Raw genomic sequence first — 17272 nt, forward strand, 5'->3', positions numbered from 1 at the left:
CATTGTTTGTGCTCAAAAACAACCACTTGCTTTGCTGTTTAAATGAGCTCTCGATGGGATGTTGCAGCAAAATGTCACCGTAATAACAAAATCAGCCTCTCAATTATTCTGCAGTGAAACGTATTAAAAGTTCATCGGTAACGGGGGAGAACTGCTTTAAAAAAAGTACTGTAACTGAGACTTTTAAAAAGATATATCAAGACACATACTTTAATAAGAGTATATTGTAGGTTGAACTGTATTTTTGTTGTGATTATAAAAAATAAAAAGAAAAATGTGTTTCATTTTAAAATTCATTTGGAGATTTCTCGATTTCTTGCCACATAAGTCAAGATAAGATATGTGTTTCTTCTTTTGGTCAGTCTTGTTTCCAGTCCTTTGTGTTGCATGTGTGTGTTCTTAATGTTGAGCAGTATCTGATCTTAACAAGTTCAGTGGAATTCCCAAAACGTGTGTGTGTTAGTATGCAGCCTGTTTTCTATAAAGCCCGCAAATAGGTGAAGCCTAGTTTAAACAATTCTACAAATACAAACCCATTTTGTGTTTAAGCTTCACCTGCAAATGTGAGTGTGGAATTCTCTCTCACATCTGCTATTTCAGAGTGTATGACTTAAGATGTTACGTACTGAGAATGTTGAAAGATAAAACCTTTCTTAACAAAGGCTGCCATGCATGTCATTGATCTCATTAACTTTCAAAATTCCTCTCTTGATGGATGTGATCATGTTCTCTCTAAATGTGCCTCCAAGCTAAGCGGATAGATTAACCTCTAGGATTTGCACCCTGAAGGCAATCAGAGTTGTCATTAATAATTGCCACTGAAGCCACCAAAATTCTTGATACAAAAGAGGAAGGAGAAGTCTGGCAAAAAAACAACAACGATAAACCTCTGCACAAAAAAAAAGTATCTCAAATATAATATAAAGCCAAACTGATGAAATGCTAATTTATGCTGGACGCTATCTGTCTTCTGTGAAATATGGCAGCAAATGCACTCTGCAGATTAAAGATGTGAGATTAGTGCAACCTCTGCAGTTCTATCAAATGAATTCCCATGGTAATATTTGTGTCCTGTCTGAATACAGCTTTAGATTTAACTTCCATTGTGAACTCGCGACAACGTGACCTTTCATAACTGCTGAAACCGCAACTCCACGTTGTTTCTAAGCTTAACATTTAATTACTTAATAAGCCTTACTACTCTCTCTTCTTCATCTTATATCATGTCCCTTGAATTGTTTTGGAGCTACTGACTTTGTGGTGTTTGCTTGTGGCACATCTATTTTTGTTTGTGGGAGGAAAAGATGGAAGGAAAGCAACTGTTGAAAATAATTCAAATTTGATAGTCACTTGCATCACACGGCATGCGTGCAGTAGAAGTGCGTTGGCTGAAAGCTTTTTTTTTTATTTCTGATATTCCTTAATTTGATTAAACTACCAATGCTGTCCCTGTGCCAGAATCTAGAAGTAAATAGGACTGTAGATGTGCCCTGGAAACCATTTGTAACCCACAATGTGACATATGTTACAAACCATGGTGCACAATGGCGCAGACAAGAAAAACGCCCAACATTGTTTGTAACTTCTACTTGAATACTGCTCATATACATGTAATACCACCGTGCAAGACTGCAGGCTGCCTCCACCTGTGCATGTGCCTTCACACATGCAGTTGAAGCAATATTATACACGCAGTTCTTTGATATGTTTAATGTATTAACAGCTCATTATAAAGGAAGGAACGTGTTCACTGGGTACCTACAAGCTGTCTGACTGACCATTCTAACCTTCAAAGTAAATACCATAGAAGCTGTTGCAAATGTCATGAACTTTGAAGACTCAGGTAAAATTCATCTCTGCCACTCATCAGAAATGCCTAACAGAACACAATGAAATCAATTACCACCAAGTACATTTTTTCCCTTCTCATTAAACAGAGGGAAATAATGAGGAAGCATTCAGAGATGTGCTTTGCGATCTTTTTTTTTTTTTTTTTTTTTCACATACTTCAAAACGGTAGAAGTCTTTTCTAACTCCTGCCTTGAAAACCTATTGAAATTCTACTGAGTTTCTCAACCCTGAAACTTCACACACTTTACAAACCGGCGTCTGTAATCTCTGTATTGTGGAGACGACATCGAAAGCAAAAGAGCTGAGGATGTGCTGTGTCCCAGAAAGCACAGTAACTATAACTTATTCTTCCAAAAAAAGAATGACTATCAAAAAAGGCTCAAATACAATAATGGAGGAAAGGACTATATCTTATAAAATCATGAGATATGTTTAGTCATGAGACTATATAACAACTATATAACGACAGATATATATATATATATATATATAGATAGATAGATAGATAGATAGATAGATAGATAGATAGATAGATAGATAGATAGATAGATAGATAGATAGATAGATAGATAGATAGATAGATAGATAGATAGATAGATATTTGTTATCCAAGAAGCTTCTCCCTCTTGCCTGCAGTGCTGAAACCTGTAAATCCAGACATTTTCTTGTCTCATGTAATAAGCCAATGCTTTGGAGGATAATGAGGATGTTCCTTTTTTTCCAATGGACAATGAGAGGACCAGACTTTCCTTTAAGATGATTTTACTATTGGCTGCCAGAAACCCCTCTGGAAGAAATCTCATTAAATACCAAAATGGTCTGTGAGCTAACCTCTACCTGCATCATTGCACCTTTTGAATATATTGTTCCCTGAGGTTTCCCCAGGAACATATCTTCTCTCTGGTATTAAACAGGTATTAAAAATCATGCTGTTCTTTAAATTAAGCAAAAACTTAATTTAAACCTGTAAAGGGTTTTTGTGTGTGTGTGTGTGTATTTTCTCAGCATGTGTCTTCCCTGTCTCTGGATAACCGCTTCATGTTCTGTGTCACAATAATGAAAACATTCACATTGAAGACATTCTGGGAGTGGGGAGCTGGGAAAACACAGCCACAGAAAACAGCGACTGTACTTACACACAACTAACTAAAGTGAAAACCTTTCCACTCACCTCATTTCCTCTGGTCTGTTGAACATGTGCTGCTTGCCGTAAATTCACAAAGGTCAAGTGCAGAATGGCTCTCCAGGCACTAGGGCAACTAATTAAGCAGTAGTGGTGGAAGATACATGCCAGCTCCTGGGAAACCACAGCGGTCGTTCAGTCAGTCGGTCATCACCCTCAGGGGTAACGAACATATTGTTTCACATGCAGGCAAGATTGAGATTTGCATATTAACATAGTTCTCATTCAAAAGAGAAATAGAAAGAAATGCAGGGAAGAAAGCATCTGTATGACAAAAAAAATGTAAAAGTATCAATGCAACAGTCCATTTAAACATGATCAATGTTATGTTTCATTTCTGTAATTTGATGCTGTTATTTTAGACAGGGGGAAAACACAAGGAAATACAGTACAATGTTTGAATCCACAGGGCAACACAGTTCTTGCTATTTTGTCAGCTGTCTCTTTCCAGCAAAAGTAAAAGGAACTTCAATAGGACACTTGTGTGTCACTTCCATGTGTTATTTCCTGGGATAAGAAATAGTTTAACAGGCTACATATCCTGGAAAAACGCTAATTGTATTCTACAAGTGTTGATTAGTGTCAACTTTAAAGGATGCTGATTGGCAGGTTTTGTTAGCGATGGGATAGAGCCAGGCTAACTGTGTCTCTTATCTCAAGGCTTAGTGTTTGGCTAAGTTTGCTCTCGATGAACATACAGTATGTTCACATATTCAGCCAACATCACACTCTGAGTGGGAATGCTGTTCTAAAGTCACACTGCTGTGTTGGGCTCTGACCTTCGCTCCATTTTGCCTTATCCTATATTGTCCTTCTGCTCGTCAGCAATCGCCATTCTATGATCATAAGATTATCAGATCACCTGTGGTGGATCAAAGCTCTCCTTTTGGTCTATTTTTCAAACTCAGACCTGTATCGTGTGCAGAGCGGAACTAGAAGTGATTGTATTTTATTTAATAAAGCCGTGACTATTCAGATTCTCTGTCCAAGTCACATTCAAAGCCACCTAAGTGGTCCAAAATACTGCTGTTACTACCTCTTACTATAATCTAGAAGGTTTTGTGTCACACCTATCCTCATGTTTTTAATCAGGTTCCCCATCAGTTTCAGAATTTATTTTAAAGTATATAAATTCTATTACTTTAAAATAAAATCTAGTACTATTTCCAGCATACATCACCGTGTTGCTGAATCCATATGACGCCAAAAGGACCCTGCGGTCTACTGATCTGGGTGTATGGGTCTGTTCCTCTAACAAGACTTTAAACAGAGGAAGACTAAGCCTTTCTAGGTTGCATCATGTACACTTTCGAACTGTCTTTCTCTGGAACTGAGGGCTGTGAACTCTGTGAACATTTTCTTTTTCAACCAGTTAAAGACCCATCTTGTTCAGACTTTGTTTGATCTGTTCATTGACTGATTTTATGTAACTGTCTGTTTTAAATGTCTCTGCTTTTTCTGTTTTTTTTATTATGAAGCACTTTGTGACGTCTGCTCTTCAAAGAAGATAAATAAACGTAACTAATTACTTATTTCTGAATACGGAGCACCTGAAGAGGGAATGACCTCATGGAGGGAAATATTATCATCAATCAAGTCCAATCAAACTATCTGACAATAACTTAGCCAAAATCAGGCAAGTCAACCTCTTTCAACCTACCATCACTGTGATTTGGTAAATGGATTTTGGCATGTATGGTGCTTTTCTAATCTTCTGACTGTTCAAAGCGCTTTTACATCACCACAGGTCAAACCTACCCATTAACTCTCATTCACACAGGGGTGGCAGAGGTAATGAGAAGTAACTAATCCCATTTCTAAACATTCATGCACCACTGACGAAGCAGCGAGAGCAACATGGGGTTAAGTGTCTGGCCCAAGGTCACATTGGACATTCAGATGCAGAAACTGGGCATCAAACTCCCATTTAAATTCTGGTTGTGAGACAGCCAACTCTACCAACTGAGCGACAGCTGCCCCAGAAGTCTAGCTGTAGCTTGTGATTCATCAAATGTGTTGTTTGAATTTAGAAAAAAAATGGCTGCTGTTTGGACACAATGGATTGTTGTTTTAATTGAACAATTGTCAGTTTCTTTGTATTGTTGAGACACTATTTTGTTGCAAAATGATTCTAGATGACGATGGACTTTTAAACAGTATCGGAGAAATGTTCAGTGCAGAGGACTACAGAGGATATGACTGGACCCAAAAGCCCCCCAGAGGGAAAAAAAAAATGGGTTTGCAGTGATAACAGCCACCTTCTCCAGAAAGCCTTATGTGTACAGTAAGTCTGAACCTGTGACTTAGACATTTAACTCCTCAATCAAGTGAGCAAGTGTGCCCAATGGTGTGTTCAAAGGTGGGGAAATGTAGTTAACTTTTCCAAATGACCAACACTTTCCCACATATTCACCACATTCGACATTAATACTAGAAGTCAAAGCCTGCCAACCGGAGCTATAAGATCCAGAAACATTTTCTCCCTGGGGGAGGTAAAAAAAAAAAAAAAAAGATTGTGCTTCTCTCAGAACAATTCAGAGAGTTAACTTAAAAACTAATATGTGGAAGACTGGGAAAAGAGTCAGCTGATAATGTGATTGTAGTGAGTATGAGAAGCTGAGCTATATCACAGTTGCACTTGTTTCACAGTGGTGAAACAAGGTGCAACTATTTACTGCTTTCACTTTTAAAGGCCAGTCTTCATGCTTCTTATCTATCGTTTATATTCCTGAACATATTGTAATAAGGATAACAAAAGGCTGACAGAGAGTTGCAGTGTTTAAAGGTCTCATAGTCGCCATCTTACAGGCACGTTTTACAAGACTAATGCTTCTGTTAGGCTTTTTGATCGATACTGTATGCTTGTGTTGCTTATTTAGTTGTAATTATTAATGTAAGGTTGAGATTTATGAAGGCATCTCTAATAAAATTAAACCATAAAGCCGTCATGATTGTTTTCAGGGTGTGAATGAAATGCCATCAATGCCGTAAACATAGTTAGAGGACGTGCTCTGTTGATATAATGCCTCATTGACTCTTAATGTGAAGGCAATTTGGAGGGGGAAAAAAAACGTGAATTGTTCTTGAATATTATTCTCTGTAATTGTGGAACTAATGGCCTTACTTTGGAGAACAGGAGACAAGAATCGGAGCAAATGCAGGACCGCTGAGATTACTTCTGCCTGCCTGGGATAGATTCTCAGAGGGAAATTATCATAGATTGTAGCGACGCTCTTTGCAATCACACTGGCTCTGTTTTATTGTAATGAGAGTTATCAAAGCACTTCCATTGTGTCATCACTTTCACACTTTTAGAGGAAATGGGCACATTCATTCGGTATCAGTGGGGCTCCTTCTCTTGTCTTTTGCCGTCTCAACTTCGAGCAACCCTCAGCATATTAAATATTTTATGATATTTGCTGCTCACTCCACGAGCTGTCTGCTCTGACGACTCCTACTCACAGTTTCACTGTCTGAGTCTCGAGGCTTTAGGTGAAAGACAAACATCTTCAAGCAGGGTTACTATTGGTCAAATTGAATTTCAGTTGAAGTGAAAAAAGAAATTAAAAAAAACATCTTAAATATTTAATTTAAAATAGGTGAAAAAATGTTGCAGTTTCATTGGTTTGACATCAGTAAGTCTATTATTGCAATACAGTACAATCACAATCGGATTTATTGGACTGGTATGATTACACACAAAGAATTAGACTTTGGTGATCTGTGCTCTTGATGTACAAATTGTTGAGGTCATTTGTAGATACTTGACTTTACTTTAAGAACGATTCAGATTGCTTTAGTTGAAGTTGTGTTGTAAATGATATGTGGCTCTGAAGGACAAATGAAATTGGGTCAGATCACCAAGATGATGCTAATGTCAGGGGCATGTTACCTTACCTACTCCGTCGAGAAGCTTTTGATTTGATACAATAAATAAATTAGGTTTAAGACGATGGAGATCAGAAACAAAGTCTGCCAAAGAAGCCAGATATGAGGTGAGATACCGAGACCTTGGTTGTTGTAGTCACAGCCATCCCTATAAGTACACGATAAGCTAACTGTCTGTCCATCTACAGTAATGCAGGAATTCCTTCACATAAATTTATAACTTTAAATGTCAACAATAAACACAAAATAGACTATACAGGACTAAATAAGACAATAGTGCAGTAGTGTGTAGATAATAATGATAATATAAAGTTTTATTATGTGCCGGTGGGTTGATTTCCATGCAGTTAAAATCATTTGTAGTATTTACATTAAGCATTGTACATAGATAGTAATTGCAAGGTTTAATATTTTAAAGCTCTGGTAAAACAATTGTAGAAATACAATTAAATGTTTCTGATGAAACATTTTTTTGCAGTGTGTCCAGCTTCATCAGTTCCCATTGTCCCCTGTCTCCCGTTTTCAGCTGATTTGACACGTTGAATCGACGTCAGTCAGCGAGGTTGCTGTTTGGAGGTTTCATTTATCTCCAGCTCTTGACAGGTTTGTGAAAGTCCCTTGAGCATGCTGCTGTACTATTTATGCTTTCACCCATTTGCTGTTTCTCCTTTTTTGTTGGTTCTGCCTCTTCTTTTCTTCTTCCACTAAAAGACCGAGGGCTGACCAAGCTAGTGCCACTTTCAACCTTCATCAGACATCTTTCTCAATTAAAGTTCCTATCATGCGAGTGGTGACCTTGACGGTTGATCTCCGTTCCTACCCTCATTGAGGGTCAGGAGCTTTGGGTCATGACCGAAAGAATGAGATCCCAGATACAAGCGGGTGAAATAGGCTTCCTCCGTAGGGTGGCTGGGCGCACCCTTAGAGATAGGGTGAGGAGCTCGGCCACCAGGGAGGAGCTCGGAGTTGAGCCGCTACTCCTCCACATCGAGAGGAGTCCGCTGAGGTGACTCGGGCATCTGGTCTGGATGCCCGCTGGACACCTCCCTAGGACCCCGAGGCCTCCTCCCTTTCAGGAGGAGGCCTCGGGGTACACCCAGGACCACTGTCTCGGCTGGCCTGGGAACGCTTCGGGGTCCCACCGAAAGAGCTGGAGGAAGTGTCTGGGGCAAGGGAAGTCTGGTCGTCTCTGCTTAGACTACTGCCCCGGCGACCCAGCCCCTGATAAGCTGTGGAAAAAGGATGGATGGATTTCTTGTGGAAGTGCAGTCATTTACATCTTAATGACTCCACACCTACCCACCAAACCTTAGAGAAAAGGTAAAAGACAAGGCTCAATAATAAGGCTCATCTGCCCTGTGAGCCTGTAAAAGTAGGCTTTGCTTAATCGCTTGTGATTGGCTGAGAAAGCTGTGGACAGGCAACAGAGGAATCAATCTGAAATGCACGACAAGTTTCAGTGAACATAAGAGGATTATTAATGCCTGCTGACATAGTCGGGACTTACAGTGAGCTCCAATGGAATTGTCAGCCTTTGTGTCTTACAGCATCAAAGTTGTTTGACTACTGAATCATTAAAATCGCTCTATCAACAATGTATGAAGTCTTAAGTTTGGTTACATGACCTTGCTTAAGCTGAAAGCAGAAAAGAAACATGATAGATAGGAAGGAAGTTATCAAAGGGCTGTCCGATCTGGAGGTGGGTATGTTTTAATCTTTGAAAGAAGTGATAAACTGAAGCTAAGATCAAAGTAAGCTGTATATAATCAATGCTTTCTTGGACTGGATTTCTCTTAGAAAGAGTTTTGTTTTGTTTTTTCAGGTTTTTTGGAGACTTTTAACTTGATTCAGACGGGAGAGCTGTATGGTGACAGGAAATGTGTGGGGAGGGAGTTGGGCATGTACCAAACATTATCAGTAGTCAAACCTGGGGACTGCAGCGTCAGTTCATGGGGCACCTGATCCACCCACTGAACTTACCCAACACCCCATTTATATTTTTTTATAATGTAACAATCCTAGTAGAGTGGATTTTACATACATTTTAAGTTCCGATGATAAAATATCGAGCGCTGACTTACCAAAAGAGTGTAAGAAACAAATCTGCTGCTTAAAGTCTGTGTTGCTGCTTTGACACAGCACGAGCTCGTTGCTCGATTTTGAAGCAAATGTCTTTTTCTTTTCGACATGCTTCGCAACCGCTCTCCTCTCCTCCTACAACTAAAGCTCATGCTGAAGGTTTACGGACATTTCTCTCACACTCAGAATAAATGACTCAGGTACCTGCACCTGGCTGCAAGGGTCAAATCTCAACTCTCTTCAGAGTTCGAGGACAATACAGGAGTCGTCTGTTTTGGGTTATCACTTGGTTATTAGTTTGCTTCTAAAAAAGATGTCATGGTACTGTATATAAAGTCCTGCTTCTAAGACAGGAGACAGTGAGTGCGTTTACATGGACTTGAGTATCCCGGTTATGATTTGGGTTTTAAGTATCCCGTTTTTGTATTTGTGCATGTAAACATAATATCCTGATTTTCCCGATACTGCAGTATCCCGTTTTCTGAGAAACCCGGTTTTACGACCTGGAGAACTCCGATAGAAAACGGGATACTGCAGCATGTATACGCCTTACCCCGGTTTCTGACAGCTGCCAACACCTGCGCAGACTCAGCCAAGGGACGTACACGTAAAGCAAACATGACGGCGCCAACAAGAGCGTCTTATTCTGGAGAGAGGAATAACTTTTATGTTTCACTGATAAAACATAAAATATAATTGAAGGTGGGCTATAATATAGAGCACGGGGGCAAGATAAATACGTGCATCCTGGTGAGATCGCTTTGATTTTTTTTGGTTTCTCTGTGAGCATGTAAACGTCATGTCCCGAATATGATTAAAACCGGGATAAGGCTCATAACCGGGATACTCAAGTCCATGTAAACGCACTCAGTGTGTGTTCCTGATGTCCTGATGTCAGAAAGATGGGTGGAGAAAAATAAAGTAGAAAAATACCTCGTAAGTGATTTTATCTTATGCTCTTCGTTACCTTTATTATTCCTCCCCTTACAAGTTAGTTCCAGGGCAAATGTTTAGTAGCAATGCAGGAGAGAACTTGTTTCCCTCCACATGAAGCTGCATGTGGATTTTTCATCCAGTCAAGAGTAAACACAGCGAGTTCATGATTGTTATTTTTATTTCCAGGAGATCTTTGCTCCAGCACAAGAAGTACTAACAAACAAAAAAAACAACAATAGCAACAGATTTCCACTTCATTTTTCAGATCTTTGACAAGATTAGTCAAGCTCGATGTATACCATGTGCCATGATTACTGCCCCGTACGATAAGGGTCGCAAAAAAATAGTCACATCACCAAAATTGAAATTTGAAAAAGAAAATAGCAAAGGGGCACCAGATACTCGAGCGGTTAGGTGAAGTGCCCCATGTACAGAGGCTACAGTCTTCATAGCAGCAAATGTTGGTTCGAATCTGACCTCAGCTCTTTGTTGCATGTCATCCTCCACTCTCTCCTCCCAACATTTCCATGTCTCTCTTCATCAGCTGTCCCATCCAATAAAGGAAAAAAGGCCTGGAAAAAAAAAAAGTGAAGCTTAAAGTGAAGTGGAACTCTAACAAATGGTTCACTCTTCTTCACACACGGCTATTTAATTTAGAAATCGAAATTTGGCAGAAAATATTGATTTGGAAATGATTTTTTATTTTTTTTAAATAAGCGTTAGGAATATACAGTTAGAGCTGGATCCATAGCAACATTTAACTCTGTAGTCTTCTGTAGCAAACTTAAATAACTACAAGTGTTATTACTCACATCAGACAGAACATTTCTACTGATAAAGTGTGAGACAAGAGAATAAGATCTGCATGCCTATTTGCAGCATCTAAGTCAAATACCCCTCTTGTCACTTTACAAGCCCGTTTACATTTTCTTTTCATTTACCAGTCTCTAAAACACGACCAACCCACGCGCCACGTTCAAACATTACATGTTTACAACAAGTGTCGTCTTCACCTTTGTAGATTTCTCTGTCGAGGGGAAGTGATCATATGTCTTTTAACCTCTTTCTCTTTGTTACACAGTAAACAGCCCGATGTCAAATGAAGTGCATGGGTTGATATTATTGCAGGTATGTCCTCCAGAGTCAGTGGATAGCAATCGTCTGCCCCTCATTAGTGCTGCTGAACAACTATGTGCTAGCGAAGGATAGTTAAGTTAAGTAAGCAAATCAGAGTCTAGTATTTTACTCTGCCATGTAATGAAATTCTTTAATGAGAATACAAAGACTGCTAAAAAAGAGCTGTTAAAAAAAACTGGAGGCAAGCACAGAGATAAAAAATGTTTCCTCTTTTATCAACCTAGGAACACATTAGAGCAAATAAAGGAGGGGCCATTCGGGTGAGCAGGTTTGATTCATGGGGCCAAGCAAAACGTCGTGTGTGCTAGCTGCTTGTTAAATGTTCTGAAAATGGATAGTGGCCTTTCAAAAACCCGCCCCAGAACTCGCAGCACTGTCATGCATTCTTGCACTGAGGAGAGTTGAGCCTCTTTGCCAAAGACTCCCAAGACAAAACGACGTGTCAGAACTGTGGCCCCACGTGGTTCATCATGTAAAGGTCACACATACTGCTGCACGGAGGGCCTGGAGAGCATTAAGACGGCAGGAGCTGCAATTCAACATACAGACTCTGCTTGGCGCAGATTATTATTATTAACACTTTTCAGTCTAAAAGCGTGAGGAAACAATATTTCACACTGCAACTTACTTTCTTATCCTGCTTTTCAAACAGGCTGCGTATGTAATTTCCCCATCTGTTGACCTTGAATCAACCTGCCAACTTTGTCACACATTACACACCAGGTTTAAATTGAGCATAATGAGGTGTTACGTACTGAAACGCTGACTTTCCCTTACAGCAGCTCACAGTCACTAAAATGTAAAAAAACAAGGGTAGAATAGAAGCAATTTGCTTGAGACAAGTTGCCACGTGAAGCTTTCAAACAAAAGAATCACGTCCACATTTGTCTCTGATCATTTTGACATGACAACCTTTTTTTTTTTTTTTTTGTCATTGAGAAAAGAGTTATGATCCAGAGGTTTCTACTTTCACAGACCTCATTATGTACAGTCTCATTAAGAACTATTTCCTGCCAAAGCACGTAGTGCAACTATTTTCTTCCTCGTGTTAGGATGCTCAAATCCATTTTAATGATGACACTGATGGCTGATACTTCTGAACGTTTCCAAACTGCACAGCAACACGGTTTCAAAAGGCGAGACTGAAGTGAGTAAAATTCAGCGGGAAACGAAACAGAATCATTTTCGCAAATTTGCTAGCAAACTTTTACAATTGGTACACATGATAGCAAGTCAACCTGAATGTAGCTGGTAAATAAAGTCCTGCATATGCTATACAAAGCACATGATGGAAGATAGATTGTTGCACATTCACATTCAAACGCATTGCCTTTATGAATGAACAGCACCGTGTTTGTGAGACGCCATCCTTGTGGTACTTTGTGATATAGAAAATAGATGAGAGCATGATAATGCACTGTAGGGGTTATGAAATGTCACTGAATCAGCAATGTTTGAAATCAGGAGCCTTCAGCAGAACCGTCTCAATCTTCAAAGGGAATCAGCGCAGCACTGTAGGTTTTGATCATTTCAGACAATTGATCTATGGTCTTCAAAGAATATTTATGCTTCAGGCATCCCTCAGATGCATTTCAAACAAGCTGCCATGAAGTGTGTGAGTGTAATAGCAATGCCTGGAAAGATGCAAATCACCCACCTCTTCATCGTACTGTAAAGTACCTGCTTTTCTGCAAACACTGAACACTCTCCTGAAAGAAGAAGTCCCAGACAGTCTGTGGATTTAGATGTTAGTCAGATGCTAGCTACATGTATACAGCAGGGCAATACGACAACAAATGGACAGCTTCATACGTCAATAAAAGCATCATCATGCATTAAGGATGAAGTTACGTCTTACAAAACCTCTCACCAACTCCCAGGCAGCTCAGCAGGAAACACAGAAGTTCTTCACTAAAGAGCACTTTGCTGTTCTCCCCAAACAATTACACCAGCACGGTTAACTACAGGAAGACAGAGCTAATTCTGTAACTCACCGTCACACTTCTCCGCGTGAAAGTGGGTGTGTGACAGGAAAAGTAATTTTAGTGTGAGAGACTCAAATTTAGGCGCGAAATAGCAGAGGTGAAAAGAGGTTTTCAAGTGTAATGCCATGAAGTTTGATTCCTAACAATGTCACAATGTTTAAGGCCTTAAACATTTTTCAGATATTATTTTCTTTTTTTTTTCTGTATAACAGCTCTTGGAATCTATTAATTGATTAACATTTCAAACTTGAAAATGATCAGTTCAGCGTGATAACATTGGTTAAAGATGACAAAGTAATATGATTAGACAAGATGTGGTACGGTTTTAACCTCTTAAGCTGTGAAAAGAAAAAGCTTCTATCATTAGAACAATATGCTCGGGTGGATAATGCTTTTTGGGGAGTGGGAATTTTTAACTGCGTCACTTCTTTGTAATGGGTATGTGGTATCACATGCAACAAGGTTGGATTTTTTTTTTTTACAAACAAGTTTATGGCACAATAGATATCTGTATCAGCTGTTTCTTGCTGTCGTCAGTATGTTGACAATGACCTTGAGTCACATTGTGACTTTTGGGGATTTAATTTTCAATAGTTTGAAAGACCTTACATAAAATAAATTAATAAAAGTCTAGTGAGTGTTCCTGATAAGATGGTGTATTTTAACAAAAGTTATTCAGCCATTTGCTCGAGCAGAGTTTTATGAAGCTGTGGGTTTAATTCACTAAGAGCTCAGCAGAAGTTTTGATCAGGAGGGAATAGCAGTAGCGTCATTCAGGGAGCAGACTGTCCTGAATGTGATGAACGGAAAGCCATGCGCAAAAGTTGAGGCGCGTTCTCTCTATCTCTCTGTAAAGTTTGATCTCGGCCGAATACAGCTTTGGCTCCAGATGTTGGTAGATGTCTTTAAGGAAACTGCTCCATGCAAAACTTACAAGAGGTTGCATCAGGCGCCGTAAAACTGCATCCGCAAACCAGGGCTCACTACTTTAGAAAAGTCCAGAAATGACTAAAACTCCATGTGCCTTCCCATATCAGTTATATCTTCAGAGAGAAGCTTCTGTACTCTCTGACACCTTGGTTGAGTAGCAGCGTGGAAGAGAGTGGCACACCCTACACACAACTTTTGTCTCGCCAAAATCTGAGCCTTCCTGTGTTCATTAAATGATCAATCTCTCTTCAGGGAAGCAAATTTATTTTTGTGTATCAAACCTAATTTGGGAGTGTTTTAGCTTTCATATGAGGCATTTCTAAAACCGATCGATTAATTAAAAGTCAGGTTATAAGCTGTTGTTTCTACAAAATGGTAGTAAGTGAATGGTAAGTGATAAGACTTTTGTCAGGGACTGTACTGTGTTGTCACCCTAATGCATGATGGCATGTTATTTTCTGGAAGTTTAATGATCCTGTGCCCTCAATTTGCCTCGGCCACATTGTTTGTAAATCTGTCTATGGGAAATACACGTGTGGTACTTACTCGTCTTGTCGCAGTTGTATAATTCACAATTTTGCATATATCTGGCGTTTTCATGAGCCAGTGTCACCTGTATTTTGTGTTTTTGTAAATGGACATTTTACTTCATAAAAACATAAGAGAGCTGTCCCCCTCCTCCGCTGAGAGTTGTCCCCCTCCTCCGTCGATTTGAGGAACATGCAGTTTTCCATGTCACAGACACAGAAGCTTCTGTGTTCAGCCAGCTCTGCATCAGTCTTGCAACACTTCTTTGTTCTAACCTCTCTCCTCAAATGTACTCATATGGTTTTCGCTGGTCTGCTCGTGGAGCTAATTAAGAAAATGCAGAGCTTGTCAGCTTAAATCTGTTTCATCTGAACCAGTTTGCTTGCCTGCTTTCATTGCTGAAACACCTGTTGGTTTGCTGTTTGCCTGGCAAACTGAGGGACGTCCAAAATAATGCGTGGGGCTGCGTTTAAACCTCCTACCTTCTCTGGTCAAAAACAAAACAACAGGATCGAAAATTACGGAGGAGGACATACGGCTGCGCTGTCGTCAGAGAAGCCTGCTCTTCAAAATAGCATGTTTGCTGACAGTCTGGTGGGAAACTAAAGTCATTCGATGATTGAATTCAGTCGATAGCTTACATACTACTCCTTCGAGGGTTAGCTTTGCTGTACGGCAAAAATCCATCCCTCTCCACAGCATCCCCCACTTGAAAAAATTTTCCCACAGCTATGAATATGTGCCAGGAGTCGAACTGTTCTTTGAAAGCTGTATCACACTGGGGGTTGTGCTGTTGTACTGAATATCAGCATGTTGGGATTTGGTCAAAGCTGTGCTCATAATCAGTAGAACAGAGTGTGTGATATTGCTTCTGACAGGCAACCAAACGGGTAGAACACGTTCAATTGTGAAATGTTAAAATGTGTACAAATATACATGTAGCTGATTCATGATGGTAGGTATTTTTGTTTATTGATTGGTCCATTTTAATTGTTGAACTTCTCTCTCAGGTCCACATTTAAATAAAATACAGTCAGCAATGCAGGCTGCTTCTACTATATAAAACTACAACAACATTCATTTCAAATTATTTTTCAGGCAGAACAATAAAGATGTTAATCTCCAACATAAAATAGATGACAGATTACATACAGTATGTACTGGTTCAGTTTAGATTGTGGAGACTCTTGGGCATTCGCTGTTGGCACATGAGAGGATGTAGTGTGGACTTGTGGCCTTCACTTGGGTCAGTGAGTGATTTATAGAATGGTCAGAAAGAGTTTCAGACTTCACTCAGTTCAGAGAAGAAGTCTGGTTCCCCCGCAGAGGTCACGAGGTCAGACTGGCTTGAACTCCACGGAGCCAGTAGAGTCTTCTTTAATTTAACCTTTGAAAATGGGGTTTGATATTGTTTGGAGGTTGAAGAAAACCGGGCAGAACCTTGAATCGCCTCATCTCCCAGAAAGAGGTTAACCCTCGCTCATGCATGTTCAACAGGACAGGATGGAGCGGCTGTAAATCCACCAAGCAGTCTGTGCAACAACCCACTCCAGTTGGTATGAATGATAATGTCTTGATTTGAATAAGCAATTGAATACACATAAACTGCTGTATTATTTACAAACAGCTCCATAAGTTAATAAATGGTTTCTTGAAATTGGTGAGCTCGGGTGCAGGAATTACCTGAAGAACATTATAAACACAACGAGAACCAAACTGAACTTGTCATTGGTTTAAAATCAATATCTGGTAGACTCTCAGCTCTGGGTAAATCGACACTTATCCGTTTGTAATTGAATATTTATGTGTCACACACACACACACACACACACACACACACACATTTGGCCTGCAGGAACAATCAGACGGCTCGGCTGTGAGAATCAGATTGCAGCTCTCTGACTGCTCACCAGCCACTCACAGGCTGCTCATTTGCAATGCCTTCACACTTCTGATTGCACAAGTGGTGTGACTTGCAAAGAGCATCACCATGAATACTCTCTGTTAGTTTCTTTTATTTTATTAATTAACCTGTATATCTTACTCACAATCCCTGGCATCCTGTACTGCTGAGAGGAGAGGGGCAGCTGCTGAGGAAATCCAGTGACTGCGAGGACAAAAAGTGACCGGGATACTCATCCGCTATTTGAGATACTCCGGCCTCAATGCTGTTCTCAGATGTCTGGAATGGTGGAAAGACATCCTTCTGTATCCATGAGATCCATATTATTTGTTCCTTCTTTTTGCAACCGAAATGTTCTCCGCTCTTTTTCGAAAGATGTCCTTGTAGGTTCTCTTCTTTGAAAAATGTTCAGACACCAATCACACAAAAGAATAAATGTGGACTCCAGGAAGTGTATCACTGATAGGATTCCAAAATTCAGCGTTATTTTTTTTTTACAAAAAAAGCTTCATCTCAGCTTGTTATTCCAGGAGTCATGAAAAAAAAATCCTCTTGTGCAAATAAAAAAGATAAATGTCTCATAATTGCAACCATTATGTGTTAAACTACATCCATCCTTGTTTGAATTAGCGTTCTCTGGAGGCTAATGGTCCTGATTGGGCCTAATCGCCCAGCAAACGAGCCACGCTGAAGCATTTCTAGCTTCACAGTCGCATTTTATTCAAGTGAGATTTGAAATCCCACAATTAACCTCCCACTCATTGAGTCTTTGTGCAAATTAGCACACAGCAAATGGCCCTTGGAACAGTTGTGTCTTCATTAAGTGGGTTATATTTCACTTAAGATATAAGC

The sequence above is a fragment of the Symphodus melops genome, assembly GCF_947650265.1.
Source record: "Symphodus melops genome assembly, chromosome: 17".
Lineage (NCBI taxonomy): Eukaryota > Metazoa > Chordata > Actinopteri > Labriformes > Labridae > Symphodus > Symphodus melops.